Source organism: Schistocerca cancellata, chromosome 2 (assembly GCF_023864275.1).
Source record: "Schistocerca cancellata isolate TAMUIC-IGC-003103 chromosome 2, iqSchCanc2.1, whole genome shotgun sequence".
In the NCBI taxonomy this organism is placed as follows: Eukaryota; Metazoa; Arthropoda; class Insecta; order Orthoptera; family Acrididae; genus Schistocerca; species Schistocerca cancellata.
In genome coordinates, this window is record NC_064627.1 from 548,630,403 (window position 1) to 548,645,269 (window position 14,867).

The following is a 14,867-nucleotide window of genomic DNA, read 5'->3' on the forward strand; positions in this document are numbered from 1 at the left end:
ACTCGAGTGAGGCAATCAAGTTCAATGCACCTCCGACGTACTGTCCATATGGTCTGAGGCCTACGTATACTATCATCTTTATGAAACCGTTTGCGCGCCACAGAAGGAGCGGTATTCGAAGAGAGCACTAAACTAGGCAGAGGCCGCTCATGTAGCGGCTGCCTATGTATATGCGTCTCCACACAAATTTTTTTGGTATAAAGTTTGTGGCAGTGATGTCACATTTCGCTTCTCGCTAATAAGTAAAACTATCAGATTATTGTTCTTAACTGGTGGCATTTGGAGTAAGATTTGTGATTTTCTCTTCGCTGAGAACGGGCCTGAAATGGTGCGTGATGGACCAGTGTGGTCCCAGCATTATGAATATGGGACGGCTCGAGAAACCGTGCTGGACTATTGGTTCGCCAGATATTTTAGTCCTACACACATGTCACTTTCCATTGTCCGTGAGGTGGGAGGGCCTTTGGAAGTTACAGCAGAGCGATCGCAGATCCATTGAGTGTTGCTGGCGGAAGAATCTGCGTTTCTTGTTGGGGGTTGCAAACGCTGCCTTATTCAATGTGGGAAAGTTTCAGAGTCTAATTGTCTGGATGATGTCAGTCAATCAGAAGGGTTATCAGCATAGGTGTTGTAGCGTGAATGTCTGAACAGGTGAGTGGTGACGCAAGATATACAGTGCACCAACCTCTGGGCAGTTAATGGGCATTCTGTAAGCGATAGTGGAGAAGTGTTGGCACGCTTCCCCTGCGTTTCAACGTGTTGAGAGTATTTATTGGTCGTCACCGTGACGAAAGTTGTGAATCCTCCCGTCCAAACCATGATCTTTTGGGAGCGGAGACGAGCGCGAGTTCGAGGAGAGACGATTTGGTTGGTCGAGAGACAGAGGCACCTGGTCGTCATCTGGCTCAATTTTTGCTGTATCGTTCGAGTAAGTGTCGCTTTTTAGCGCTAGCGCTGCCTTTGCCCTGAGCAGTTCACAATTTTCGAGGTCAGTTCCTGAACTTGTGTTGCTTTTTCAGTGTCTATACTTACTTGGATACTGGATCCGGTTTTTAATTTGCATTTGCGTGCTGCACAGATTTTGGAAAGTCAATCGCAAGTCAATAGCAACCTTCTGTTGAATTACAGGTTTCCACCACTTGTTAGCTGAACTGTCTGTCGCAAGCAATCATTTATTATACTTTTGACTACATCAACGTGCATTCCATTGTGGAACATAATTTTCTGGATTTTTCAGAGGTAGTTGTTCTTTCATTGCACTTCAGGAAAGCAATCATATTTGATTCAATTACGAAATAATATTCATATATAATTTTGAAACAGTTTAAAAGAAATGATTTGTTTTCTCACTTTTCTTTGGTTCTACAACAAATCGGACCAAGCGACCCAGAAATAATAAGTATGATCGATTTCTTCTACATAACTAAATTGTTCACTCAGTGTGGTGGCGTTCCGTGGCGAACCAGGTGCCGCTACACGGAGCAGGGTATGTGTGGTAGGAAATTTAACTGATTTACAGGACAAACGATTGATGAGATTGTACTAATTTATATTTAACTATTTTGGAACCATAGAGGATTTTTAGTTACTGTGATTAGTAATTTGTTGGATCAAGACAATATACGGCGTTCATCAGTTTGCATTATCGTTTGTGGGCTGAGCACATAAGTGTGGCAGGCAGACAGAGCTCTACACTGCCGTGCTCCAGGATGTTACGTTAACAGCAACGAGTAAGTGCCATATTTCAAGTCAGAGAGGTGCATTAGCAGTCTCCGGCATAAAACATTCACTTGAAGATTGCTGAATGGTTATCGGCCGAAGTGTCGTGGCAAGATGTCGACGTCATAAGCGTGCAATCCCAAAACTTCGTTAATACTCTTTCGGCAGGAAACTTCAAGAATCAGTTCGGATATAGCTGTTTCGAGCATGGGCGCTGCGAGAAATTTTCATCACAAGAATTTCTTCGACAAGTGGAGAAGAAATAATGACGTAAAGTTCATTACCCCCGCACTGCATGCCAATATTCTAAGTTCAGACTTAAAGAAGATCAGTGTATGAAAAACATGTATACTTTCAATGGTATTAAAAAGTGCAAGAAGTCGTACTTCTTGCAAATTTCGTTCAGCTGGTATACTGATCTTTGGAGGTCATCTTCATTCCTTTAAATAACAACAATTTCTACACCAAACAAATATATTCATATATTTCTTGTTCGTTATCTCATTTCCTTTGTTTATTTTAGATTTCCATTTGCGGAGAATGAAGTTAATGTAAACATTAGAAAAACAATTTGCTTAATAATTATTTCTTCTAATTGATTTGTACCTGTGCTTATTACAACGCGTGTAATTTTGTAAAGACTTGTCGCTACCTCTGTTAGGTGATAAAAATATCCACATCATGCATACTCTTCGATAGACTATCACAGCTCACTCGATCAAAAGCCTTCTCAATGTTAATAAAGGCCATATGGGTTTCTATATTAAACTTCTTGTTTTTTTGTGTAATGTTTTCAGTTACAAACACATTTCCTGTGCATGAACGATCTGAGCTACATCCATTTTGTTCTTCAGAAGTAATGGCTTCTGCGATATTGTTATGCAGTTATTGATTTTCTTTGAGTATAGTTTGTAAGCAGTGTTAAGAAGACTGATGCCAGGACGGCTTTTACAGTCATTAAGTTTTCCTTTTTTAAAAAGAGATATTACTTCTGCTGTATACCAAGGGTCTTGGATCTTGCAGTTCGTCCAACATTCATCTGTTAATTGTAAAAGTCTTTTGTGGTAAACCTCGCCATTTAATTAGTTCTGCATTTATTCTATCTATTCCAGTTGCTTTTCTGTTCTTCATTCCTTTCAAAGCCTCTTCTATTTCCTCCATAGTAATTGGATGTACTGTTCCATTGTACATACCTTATCCACTGCTATCTTCGGCCTTCTGTGTACACAAGTCTGTGTAACAATTTATCCATTTTTCACTGGGTATTATGTTCAGTGACGTAGTGTCTTTTTCTTCTCGGTTGAGAACATTTATGGGCTTCTATGCACATTGCTGTCTACCGCGTACGTCGTCTTCTAAGGCGCTTATGCATGAGCCCCACGACTCTTGGTGTGCATTGCACACTATTTATTTCGCAGCATTTCTTTTTAATTTGTATGTTTGCCAGCTCTCTGATGCTTTTTTTGTCTGAAGGAACTACGGATACGCTATTTGCTCTTCTTTAATGGCTTAAATGGCATAAATGTTACAACTTTGTTTCATCCCGATGACATCTAAACTGTTGGGACTGCCAGATTTCTAGCACTAATAAGCGACTTTGTCACGCCCGTGTCGTAAAGCAGCACATGTTAACAACATACCATTATGGAAACTGATGTACACTATTGGCCATTAAAATTGCTACACCACGAAGATGACGTGCTACAGACACGAAATTTAACCGGCAGGAAGAAGATGCTGTGATATGCAAATGATTAGCTTTTCAGAGCATTCACACAAGGTTGGCGCCGGTGGCGACACCTAGAACGTGCTGACATGAGGAAAGTTGCCAACCGATTTCTCATACACAAACAGCAGTTGACCGGCGTTGCCTGGTGAAACTTTGTTGTGATGCCTCGTGTAAGGAGGAGAAATGCGCACCATCACGTTTCCGCCTTTGATAAAGGTCGGATTGTAGCCTATCGCGATTGCGGTTTATCGTATCGCGACATTCCTGCTCGCATTGGTCGAGATCCAATGACTGTTAGCAGAATATGGAATCGTTGGGTTCAGGAGGGCAATACAGAACGCCGTGCTGGATCCCAACAGCCTCGTATCACTAGCAGTCGAGATGACAGGCATCTTATCCGCATGGCTGTAACGGATCGTGCAGCCACGTCTCGATCCCAGAGTCAACAGATGGGGACGTTTGAAAGACAACAACCATCTGAACGAGCAGTTCGAACGTTTGCAGCAGCATGGACTATCGTCTCGGAGACCATGACTGCGTTTACCCTTAACGCTGCATCAGGGACAGGAGCGCCTGCGATGGTGTACTCAACGACGAACCTGGGTGCACGAATGGCAAAACGTCATTTTTTTGGATGAATACAGGTTCTGTTTACGGCATCATGTTGGTCGCATCCGTGTTTGAAGACGTCGCGGTGAACGCACATTGGAAGCGTGTATTCGTCATCGCCCTACTGGCGTATCACTCGGCGTGATGGTATGGGGTGTCATTGGTTTCACGTCTCGGTCACCTCTTGTTCGCACTGGCGGCACTTTGAACAGTGGACGTTACATTTCAGATGTGTTACGACCCATGGCCCTACCCTTCATTCGATCCCTGCGAAACCCTCCATTTCAGCAGGATAATGCACGACCGCATATTGCAGGTCCCGTCCGGGCCTTTCTGGATACAGAAGATGTTCGACTGCTGCCCTGGCCAGCACATTCTCCAGGTCTTTCACCAATTGAAAACGTCTGGTCAGTGGTGGCCGAGCAAGTGGCTCGTCACAATACGCCAGTCACTACTCTTGAACTGTGGTATCGTGATGAAGCTGCATGGGCAGCTGTACCTGTACACGCCATCCAAGCTCTGTTCGACTCAATGCCCAGGCGTATCAAGGCCGTTATTATGGCCAGAGGTGGTTGTTCTGGGTACTGATTTCTCAGGATCTATGCACCCAAATTGCGTGAAAATGTAATCACATGTCAGTTCTAGTATAATATATTTGTCCAGTGAACACCCGTTTATCATCTGAATTTCTTCTTGTTGTAGCAACTTTAATGACCAGTAGTGTATTTCCACAGTAATGACCGATTCGACTGACGGCGTGACTTTTAGTACTTGGATGCCCGCGCGACCGAGTGGCCGGTCGGTCGGCAGGCAGCGTTCCGTGGATTGCCAGCAGAGCATAGCAGGGAAGGGCAGGGCATGGGACGGCCGGCTGTTGGGGGTGGAGCCGCCTGCCGTCTCTAATTATAGCGGGCGTGGCCCGGCTGACAGCTGGCTTTCCCGCTGCACGCCGCCGCTGCCGCCGCCCTCTCGGCAGCACAGCTGGAACACACGCCGCTGCAGCCGACCGCGCCACGTCTCTTCGGCTCACTGCTGCCTCTGCTGCCACGTGCTACTCCAGGTCGACAGCTTGCCGGTGCGTATGTGCTGTCGATACAGTTTTCTGAAACCGGCCTTTTCCAATGTTGTAATGCGCACCCTTCACTCGACACTTGGTATGTGTCTTTCAAAGTTGCTTGGCTACAATTCCAAAAGCGCGACTCCGGTGTTGTCGCCTGCTAGTGCTTTGAACTTCGCTTGCTGCGCACTACCGCTGTCATGTACTGTTAAGACAATTTGCCTAATAGTATAGTTTAATACGACGGTATGCTATCTTAGACAATTTATAACACTTAAAACACTCGATAATGGCACTTTGAAACCGAAATCACGATCGTGTATGTGTAAATGTAACACTGAAAATAAACATCAGTCTAATGGCGGTACTGACTTTAAAGAAATACTGTTGAGAAGTAGTGGCTGAGCTTATTAACACCCCTAGCTTTGCACCGAATGTTCGGTCTTTACATTGTTGTAGGCTTGGTACAGTGCGTTCTCGGAAAACGATAGAATGCAGGATATTTCTGTCTGCCTTTAAACTAGCCTTCACCTCTTACTGGCGTGAAGATTCGCCTGTAGCGACGCGTGGTTCGTACTTCACTTTAAGGAGGGACGTTTTCGAAAGCGACGAAAATTATGATTTTTTTTATTTTATTTTATTGGATCTTCATTTACTACATGGTATTGGAATTTCAGTTCCTGAATATTACGTTCCAATATCACTCGTAAGTGTGAGGAAAACAGTTATTAACAAATGCTTGCATGAGGCTATGCCACTTTGGTGTTCTATATATGCTCATATTATTTATTCCTGCGGTGGTTTCTCCACTTTTATGCAGTCACAATGTGGGGAATATTTCGGTGTTTAGTAGATCCAGAACTTCTACAAAAAAGCGTGTGCGTGGAAAAATATAAAACCCTAACGAAACTTACAACTCTCTGATAGGAAAACCACGCTCCAAGACAACATTTCTTTCCACAACTGCTCAGAAGTTGCAGCGGATAATGATTTTTTAGTTTTTAACTGTGTTAATTTTAGCAGACTACGATCTCTAAGACAGCTACGATTTGATCTAGGACCTTTCACACTGTCGTTATTGAAGGAAATCGATAATAGGAGAATTGATGCAGCTGACATTATTGTTAGGCAGGTTGATAATCCGATTAATCTAAGAGTACAAGCAAAGAAAAGACTGCTTGAGGATGAAGAGAAGATTACATATGGTTTGCACTAGTTCACCCAGATAAGGTAAGGGATAATACAAACACTGTCAAATCTTTGATTCAAGTTTCCCGTAACTGACATTTTGCCAGATTTGCGTACCTTTTCCTCACAAACCACTGACATTATAGTACTTAAAAATGGTATGCAGTTAGTTAATACTATACTAAAACATTCTGTGGGAGGAATTTTCATTCGCTACGTTAGTAAGGCATTTATAAAAGACAAAAACCCTAAGATTTTTTCCACAGAAATTTGGAGAGCTGTAAAAATCTTTCAAAAGAACATATCAGCAGTCTGTTCCACAGATATTTGTAATAAAGGTATATCAAACTTCGTACAAAAATACATTAAATTCGTTCTGACAGGTTTTTCAAAAAAGGAACTTTTGTAGTCGCCTTGCTGAAAAAATTTCAGTTTTTTATAACTAAAAACGTATAACTTCAATAAGCTTGAAAACGTATGTGTATATCCATATAAAGTTCCTTAACAACTTTGCCAAATTTAGTGTCACTGCCTTGAAAACTTTGGACTTTATGAGGTTTTTTTTCAAATTATTGCAACTTCGCATACGTCCCCCTTTAAACTGTAGGCACCCTTTCCCCGGTAGGATTACCAGGGTGAAGGAGAAGTCGCCGAAATGGCATATATTTGAAGGACCTCTGCCTGGTCGTTAATTTTACTTTTAAAGTGGTATTGGCTGATCGTTTCTGAAAATAAGGCTCACCTTTAGATAGGAAGAACTTTTCTACCTAGGTACGTTGTCGCAGTTTTCCTTCGAGAAATATAACTTGTGAGTGCAACTGCTTAGTCCATTCGGCTGTGACGAGTGCACATGGAGTACAGTGTTATCGGAGTCGATGACAGAGGAAGGAGAGGGTGAAACCTGTTCCCGGCTCGTCGGTCGGAGTTGCCGAGCGGTTCCAGGCGCTACAGTCTGGAACCGCACGACCTCTACGGTCGCAGGTTCGAATCCTGCCTCGGGCATGGGTGTGTGTGATGTCCTTAGGTTAGTTAGGTTTAAGTAGTTCTAAGTTCTAGGACTGATGACCTCAGAAGTTAAGTCCCATAGTGCTCAGAGCCATTTTGAACCGTTCCCGGCTCATGTGCCGGGAAGGAAGATTAGAATTTAACATCGCGTCGATGACGACGTCTTTCAGACGAAGCACACACCGGGTTTGCAGACGTACGGTGAAATAAGTCTGCTGTGTCCTTTTCAGGGGAATTAGCCTCAAGCGATTTAGAGAAACAGAAGTCTGGACGGACGCACGGGGTTGCGCGCTGGGGTTGCACACCTTATCAGATTCGCTCAGCGCTGTTCAGACTTCTGAGCGTTTGTATGCAGCAGAGAAAGTTGCCTACGACATCCAAAGCACCCTCCTCTTCACATACCAGCACATGCCGGAACCTCACTGCTTAGCAGAATAGGCACTGACAAACGGGAAAGAGAGTGGCTGGAAGTGAAGGAGAAGCAGCTTCCGATTCTTAAGGTGACCTTTCCACGATACAGCACCGCCATCCAGTCAGTTAATAATATTATATGGCTCCCAGTATTTAATCTGTAACTTGCTTTTCCGTCAAAAAGAACAACCAAAGTTGTTACTCTTGTTCGGCAGCGCTGAGAATGCGGCAAATTTTGACAGCGTGCCCTCTGTACGCTGACTAGAGGGCATCAAGTGATTTGACTGGAGAGCCGGCGTCTGTTTTAGGCGACGACTCCGCCAGCGTCAAATGCCACATTTCTGCGATGGAACAAATCTTATCAAATGGTTCAAATGGCTCTGAGCACTATGGGACTTAACATCTGAGGTCATCAGTCCCCTAGTACTACTTAAACCTAACTAACCTAAGGACATCACACACATCCATGCCCGAGGCAGGATTCGAACTTGCGACCGTAGCGGTCGCACGGTTGCAAACTGAAGCGCCTAGAACCGCTCGGCCACTACGGCCGGCCAAATCTTATTTCTAGAGTCGTAGCACGACTGATGTCGTTCGGAGCTGACTTCAAGCAACTGGACGTTGCAACTTTAACATTTTACAAAACGTTACTGTTTCACAACCTCATTTACTGTAATTTTGTATTTAATATTCTCCAATTCAAATTACTGAACTATCAGTTTAATAAGTCACTGCTGCAAAATACTTACGCGAATTCTTTACAGACGAATGGAAAAACCGGTAGAAGCCGACCTCGGGGAAGATCAAATTGGATTCCGTAGAAACACGTAGGGCAATACTGACCCTACGACGTATCTTAGAAGATAGATTAAGGAGAGGCAAACCTACATTTCTAGACTTTGATAAAGCTTATGACAATGTTGACTGGAATACACTCTTTCAAATTCTGGAGGTGGAAGGGGTAAAATACAGAGAGCGAAAGGCTATTTACAATTTGTACAGAAACCAGATGGCAGTTATAAGAGTCGAGGGACATGAAAGGGAAGCAGTGGTTGGGAAGGGAGTGAGACAGGGTTGTAGCCTCTCGCCAATGTTATTCAATCTGTATATTGAGCAAGCAGTAAAGGAAACAAAAGAAAAATTCAGGGTAGGAATTAAAATCCATGGGGAAGAAATAAAAACTTTGAGGTTCGCCGATGACACTGTAATTCTGTCAGAGACATCAAAGGACTTGAAAGAGCAGTTGAATGAAATGGACAGTGTCTTGAAAGGAGGATATAAGATGAACATCAACAAAAGCAAAACGAGGATAATGGAATGTAGTCGAATTAAGTCGGGTGATGCTGAGGGAATTAGATTAGGAAATGAGACACTTAAAGAAGTAAAGGAGTTTTGCTATTTGGGGAGCAAAATAACTGATGATGGTCGAAGTAGAGAGGATATAAAATGTAGACTGGCAATGGCAAGAAAAGCGTTTCTGAAGAAGAGAAATTTGTTAACATCGAGTATAGATTTAAGTGTGAGGAAGTCGTTTCTGAAAGCATTTGTATGGAGTGTAGCCATGTATGGAAGTGAAACATGGACGATAAATAATTTTGACAGGAAGAGACTAGAAGCTTTCGAAATGTGGTGCTACAGAAGAATTCTGAAGATTAGATGGGTAGATCACATAACTAATGATGAAATATTGAATAGAATTGGGGAGAAGAGGAGTATGTGGCACAACTTGACAAGGAGAAGGGATGGGTTGGTAGGACATGTTCTGAGGCATCAAGGGATCACCAATTTAGTATTGGAGGGTAAAAATCGTAGAGGGAGACGAATACACTAAACAGATTCAGAAGAATGTAGGTTGCAGTAGGTACTGGGAGGTGAAGAAGCTTGCACAGGATAGAATAGCATGGAGAGCTGCATCGATCCAGTCTCAGGACTGAACACCACAAGAACAACAGCAACATTCTCAAATGGTTCAAATGGCTCTGAGCACTATGGGACTTAACATGTGTGGTCATCAGTCCCCTAGAACTTAGAACTACTTAAACCTAACATCACACACATCCATGCCCGAGGCAGGATTCTAACCTGCGACCGTAGCAGTCGCGCGGTTCCGGACTGAGCGCCTAGAACCGCTAGACCACCGCGGCCGGCCCAACATTCTCCAATTACATGTTTTGTTTCATTTCGCTATCATTAATTATTGCTCCTAGTTTACTGATCAAGCAGTTTTAATGATTAGGGGCGTTTTTTCAATGACAAAAATGTTTCTCTCAAATGTCTACAGCATTTTTCTTTTCTATTTCTTCAGCTGTGTGGGCAACGGTGTGACTTAAAGTTTCTATGGCAAAGCACTCTCAGTGACGTGGTACTGAACTTGCATTACCTTTTAATGTCAATACTACATGAGAAAAATTTTAATACAGACAGTGTTGGGAATACTTATTCTTCTAGTAAGGTGGTTGCATGAACACTGGCGCCTTCGAGGCACTTTCAACTCGTATTCGATTTGATGCAGAAGCTTTTCCGTTGTTAGCAATTCGTCGTCTGCTCGTTCCCTTAGTTGATGCGTAGTAGGCGTGCATCGCAGCTGACCGCTGTCTTTCAGTGCTCCACGGCATGCGACACCGCAGTTCCACCACTAGCATACGATTACTCCGTGTTTGTGTTGTTAATGTGTTAAGAATGGTAGTCAGAACGAACACCTCGTTTTCAGTAGTAGACAACGATTACATGTTATGGAAGCTTAGTTTCTTAGCTTTAGTGTGTAACTGAACTAGCTGTCCACTCGCCAAAATCCGATGAATCAACACTTTATATGAATGCATGGCGTATTCTTTCGGACAGAAGAGCAGACACCACGCATTCATATAACTGATTGTACGCGATGTACAGTGGATCCACCACATTAAGTGCGGATGCATAATAATATTCGACCTCCTGTGGGAATGTCAAAGTAGTGAGTGTGGAGGACGGGGACTGCGGTCAGGTGGCGCTAGGTATGGGTCGGCCAAGAGGCGTGCCGAGATGGTCCGCAAGGGAAAAAGAAATGTGTCTGGGTGGCGCTGTGGTTAACGCAACTGCCTAGTAAGCAGGAGTGTTTGGGTTCGAATGCAGGTGCGGTACACGTTTTCGCTCGTCGCTGCTGATGCATCTGATATCAATCATCCCTCCCCTTTCCTTTCCTTCCTCAGCCCTCAACGTTCAACTTACATTATAATCAACACCTTTCCGTGTTATCAGTGTAACATGAACATGTGCTATAAAATTCCATTTTATTCTAGATGATACATTTGTTTCCAGAATGAGGTTTTCACTCCGCAGCGGAATCTGCGCTGATACGAAAGTTCCTGGCAGATTAAAACTGTGTGCCGGACAGAGACTCGAACTCGAGACCTTTGCTTTTCTGGTGAAATTGCTAAAATTTAACCAGCTGTCAACTGCGGTTCTTTTTACAGTACATTGTCACATATCGACGGCGTCTTTTCCACCCCGTCCATCCACTGGTATGGTGCTGACTACTACCTCCACACTTGTTTTTTCCATTAATAAGGTAACAGTACCTCTCTTGATGTCTACCATACTGCACGTGTTGTGAATAACACCTGCTGGCGGTGGTCAACACCAGAACAGTAATCATGTACATATCTGCAAAATGAGGAAAGAATGCTCTTCCTAATGGAACATAAATAAATCTGCTACCCAATCACTGTAGAAGATGAGATTACCTATAGAGTATAGCTGTTTGAAAACGCTCCACAATGCCGCAAACTCGTCCTGTTTCCATGCATTGCGAGGTCTTCCACATTTGCGTCAATGAGAAACTTTGGCTCTGCGTTTTATTTCTGTTATCCTGTGTGTTGTGGGAGCAGCATAGTTTATACCATGCCATGTTCAGATTTCAGTAAGAGTGAATGGATCAAAATTGGTTAATGTTAGTTTAGTACCTGAAATAGACCTCGAAGTCATGGTAGAAAAACAAAATGTATGGTGATGTAGAAAGATGTAGTCATACAGTGCTTGGATGTGCTACAGATGAAAAACAATATATTAAATTACTTGTGAAAGAACAACATAGGAATCTTGTGATAGAAGCAATGCATATGTGTGTAATAAGTTCCATGTCAACACTCAGTCAGTATTTGTTTTTTGATACATTGGAAGAGAGACGCGGTAAAATCTTATAGGAGGTTCTATTACAAGGACTGGTATGACTAGTTAAAGGTTAGATGCAGAAAGTTCATAGAGTTTTACCTTCTGTGGATTTTACAAAGAAAAGATGAGGGCTGCCCTTGAATGTACTAGATGACTGTATGGAATCTGAACGGTATCAGTATTTCATACAGCTGAAATGAATGTAATCCCCTCGTGTATTACATTATATAATTTGAACAAATGGAATTCTCTAAAACTACTCCGATTTTGCTCAAATAACTAATAGAAATCGCCTGTATCTATTCTTGTGGCATCATGACTGTTTTTATTATTATCGACACATTTTCGTGTTTAAAAAATGTGTTACTGCAAGTTCTGTGTTATTTCATACTTCACAGCCAGTAATTGTAAAGTAGACAGCACTTCAATTACAGATAATTGTGGAACCTAGAGATGCGAACTATATTCTGCAGTCGAATGTAAAAACTGTACCTATAGTGCTCACAAGGTTAAAAAAAAATATTGCGCCTATTTTCTTGGAAACAGGACATTCATTACCGTGACGGTTGTGTTTTCTTTTTTTAGTAGATACTCGCTTATAAGAGGTGTGTTGACGATCAAATACAAGTGTTCTCCATCGCAGAACAGCATTCGCTTGCAGTTGGAGGTACTGGAGGCGTGGAGCCGGCGTGGGGGATGGCGCAGCGCAGCTCCATATTAGACAGACAAGTCGCGCTCGGGGTAACCGTCATTCATCTGGCTTTCTTCTGTGGATTGCCGGCGTCGTCTTCGTTAGAAATGTGCTATAGCCTGGTAGCCACGTGCTCCACTGGGGACACAATGGACTGAAGATACTTCTCCCAGATGTGATGGGGGGCGGGGGGAGGGGGGGGGGCAGTTGGCTGCAGTCATTATAGGCGGTATGCAGAAGCGGTAGCAGCTGTCTGTTTGGAAAAGCGATCTCGAGTGTTCCCTTTAATTTCATTGGTGTTCCAGTCTTTCCAAGAAACATGTCTACTGTTTTGCAGGAAGCGTCAATCTGTGACTGAGTTCCGCAGACCGGAGACAGTGTATCACCGCCACCAGATGGATGTCTTGTCCACCAACAGTGACAAGATATAACAGGGCTGTATCGCTACCTAAGGTGCGGTAAGGGAGGGAGAAGGAGGTATGAGGGGAGGTAAGAGTGGCTCTAAGTTCGTTAGTTTGCGACCGTGCATCGATGAGAACACACACACAACTGCGGCCCCCTCTCGTGGTGCAAACTTCTGGAACAACGATTTTCCCGGATCCCTAGTACATGTGTTGCGTCATGACCTGTTGATTAATCTTAATTTTTATTCTTGTGATTATGTCAATTTGCCAAGAGCATTTACGCTCAGATGTTTTTCGCCTATGGTGTGATTAAACGTATGTACACAATTTGTACAGTATATGGAAGTAATCCTAATAATTATATTGTATTTTTGTGCTATGTCATTATGTTTTTTAGGTAATCGTAAGTAATTTTAATTCTCATGAAGACCGACTTAGAGCTGCTGAAACCATGGCCATTTTGACAACAATTTCATGCAGCTTAAATGTCTTGGTATTTATAACAAAAAATCACTTAACTTGGGTCCAGATCAATTCTACTCGGTTCAGAATGCAGTGGTATGGCTGCAGCAGCAAAAATGGAGCATTTCTACGGTTTGTTCGATGCCGTGAAAAATACTGTTTTTCGTGTTTCTAAAATGATCATCTCCGTGAGTCGTGAAGACACATGTGCAGCACAAAAAACGGACATAGACCAAATAAAGAGTATTTGTTTTTCTTCATATTTGCCCCAAAAATTTAGTTTGTAATATCTTCATTAACAATCGAACCAATAATTCGAAGAATACCAGAGTATTAGTCTCCAAACACTACTGATTAAGCCATGCAATTCCTTTTGAAAGATGCCTTAACGTTAGTAGACATAATCCCACTGTAAAATTCAAAACTGATTCGTTTTGTGAACTTGTGAAAAACATTAAAAACAAGCTGTTTGTCACCATTTTTAACGATGTTCCTTGCGCACGTTCTACAACGCAGAAGGAAGCAGCATCAGCGATTTTAACAGTACGTATTAACAGCGCGACAATGTGAGCACAAGTACCATTTACAGAGACGGCGAATGTAGACGACTTTACGAGGGTTGTTTTTTAAGTAAGGGCCGTTCGCGCGTATAGTCCCGTAGTTCGTGCGGACGCCGCAACAAGCCACCGCGCCACTTGCCGGCATCCTTCCCGTTCACACTGATGCAAGTTGCAGCTGTGTAGCTGACGTGTACGCATCGCTGTGCTACTTTATAATGTTTACGATTATTGAATCGCCCGCCGCGTGTGAGATACGGTCAGTGATACGTTTTTTGACCGCGAGAAGCCTATCAGCTGCAGAAATTCATCGTCAGTTAACAGAAGTTTATGGCTTGAATGCAATGAGTGAAGGTAAAGTGAGTCAATGGGTTAGAGAGTTTAAAAATGGCCGTCAAAACGTCCATGACGAAGAACGCTCAGGCCGGCCCTCTGTGATCACTGATGATTTGGTGGCTGCAGTTGAAACAAAGATTCGTGAGGACAGAAGATTCACAATTTCCACTCTTTCTTTGGAATTTCCACAAGTTTCAAGATCGGTTTTGTACAAAATTGTGTCTGAAAACCTAAACTTTAAGAAACTGTGTTCTCAGTGGGTACCCAGACTCCTCACAGAGGACCACAAAGGGAAGAGATTTGCCACTTCATTGGACTTTTTGATTCGTTACGAGGAAGAAGGGGATGACATGTTGAGTCAAATTGTCACTGAAGATGAAACATGGGTATCCCATATCACTCCCGAAAGCAAGTGACAATCGATGGAATGGCGACACACAACCTCACCTGTCAAGGTCAAAGCCAAACAGACTCTGTCAAAGCGCAAGATTATGGCAACTGTGTTCTGGGACCGGCGCGGTGTTTTGCTAGTGGACTTTATGCCACGAGG

The 14,867-nt window shown here is 43.0% G+C and overlaps 1 protein-coding gene across 1 annotated transcript in view; it reads left to right on the forward strand.

The window, feature by feature from the left end:
- Positions 1-5,023: 5,023 nt before the first annotated feature.
- The window catches only part of LOC126162131 (glutamate receptor ionotropic, kainate 2-like), a 224,684-nt gene continuing 214,840 nt past the window's right edge, over positions 5,024-14,867 (forward strand). Inside the window, exon 1 of the mRNA XM_049918425.1 lies at positions 5,024-5,132. The gene's annotated coding sequence lies outside the window, so the exon portion shown is untranslated. The remainder of the gene's footprint in view (positions 5,133-14,867) is intronic.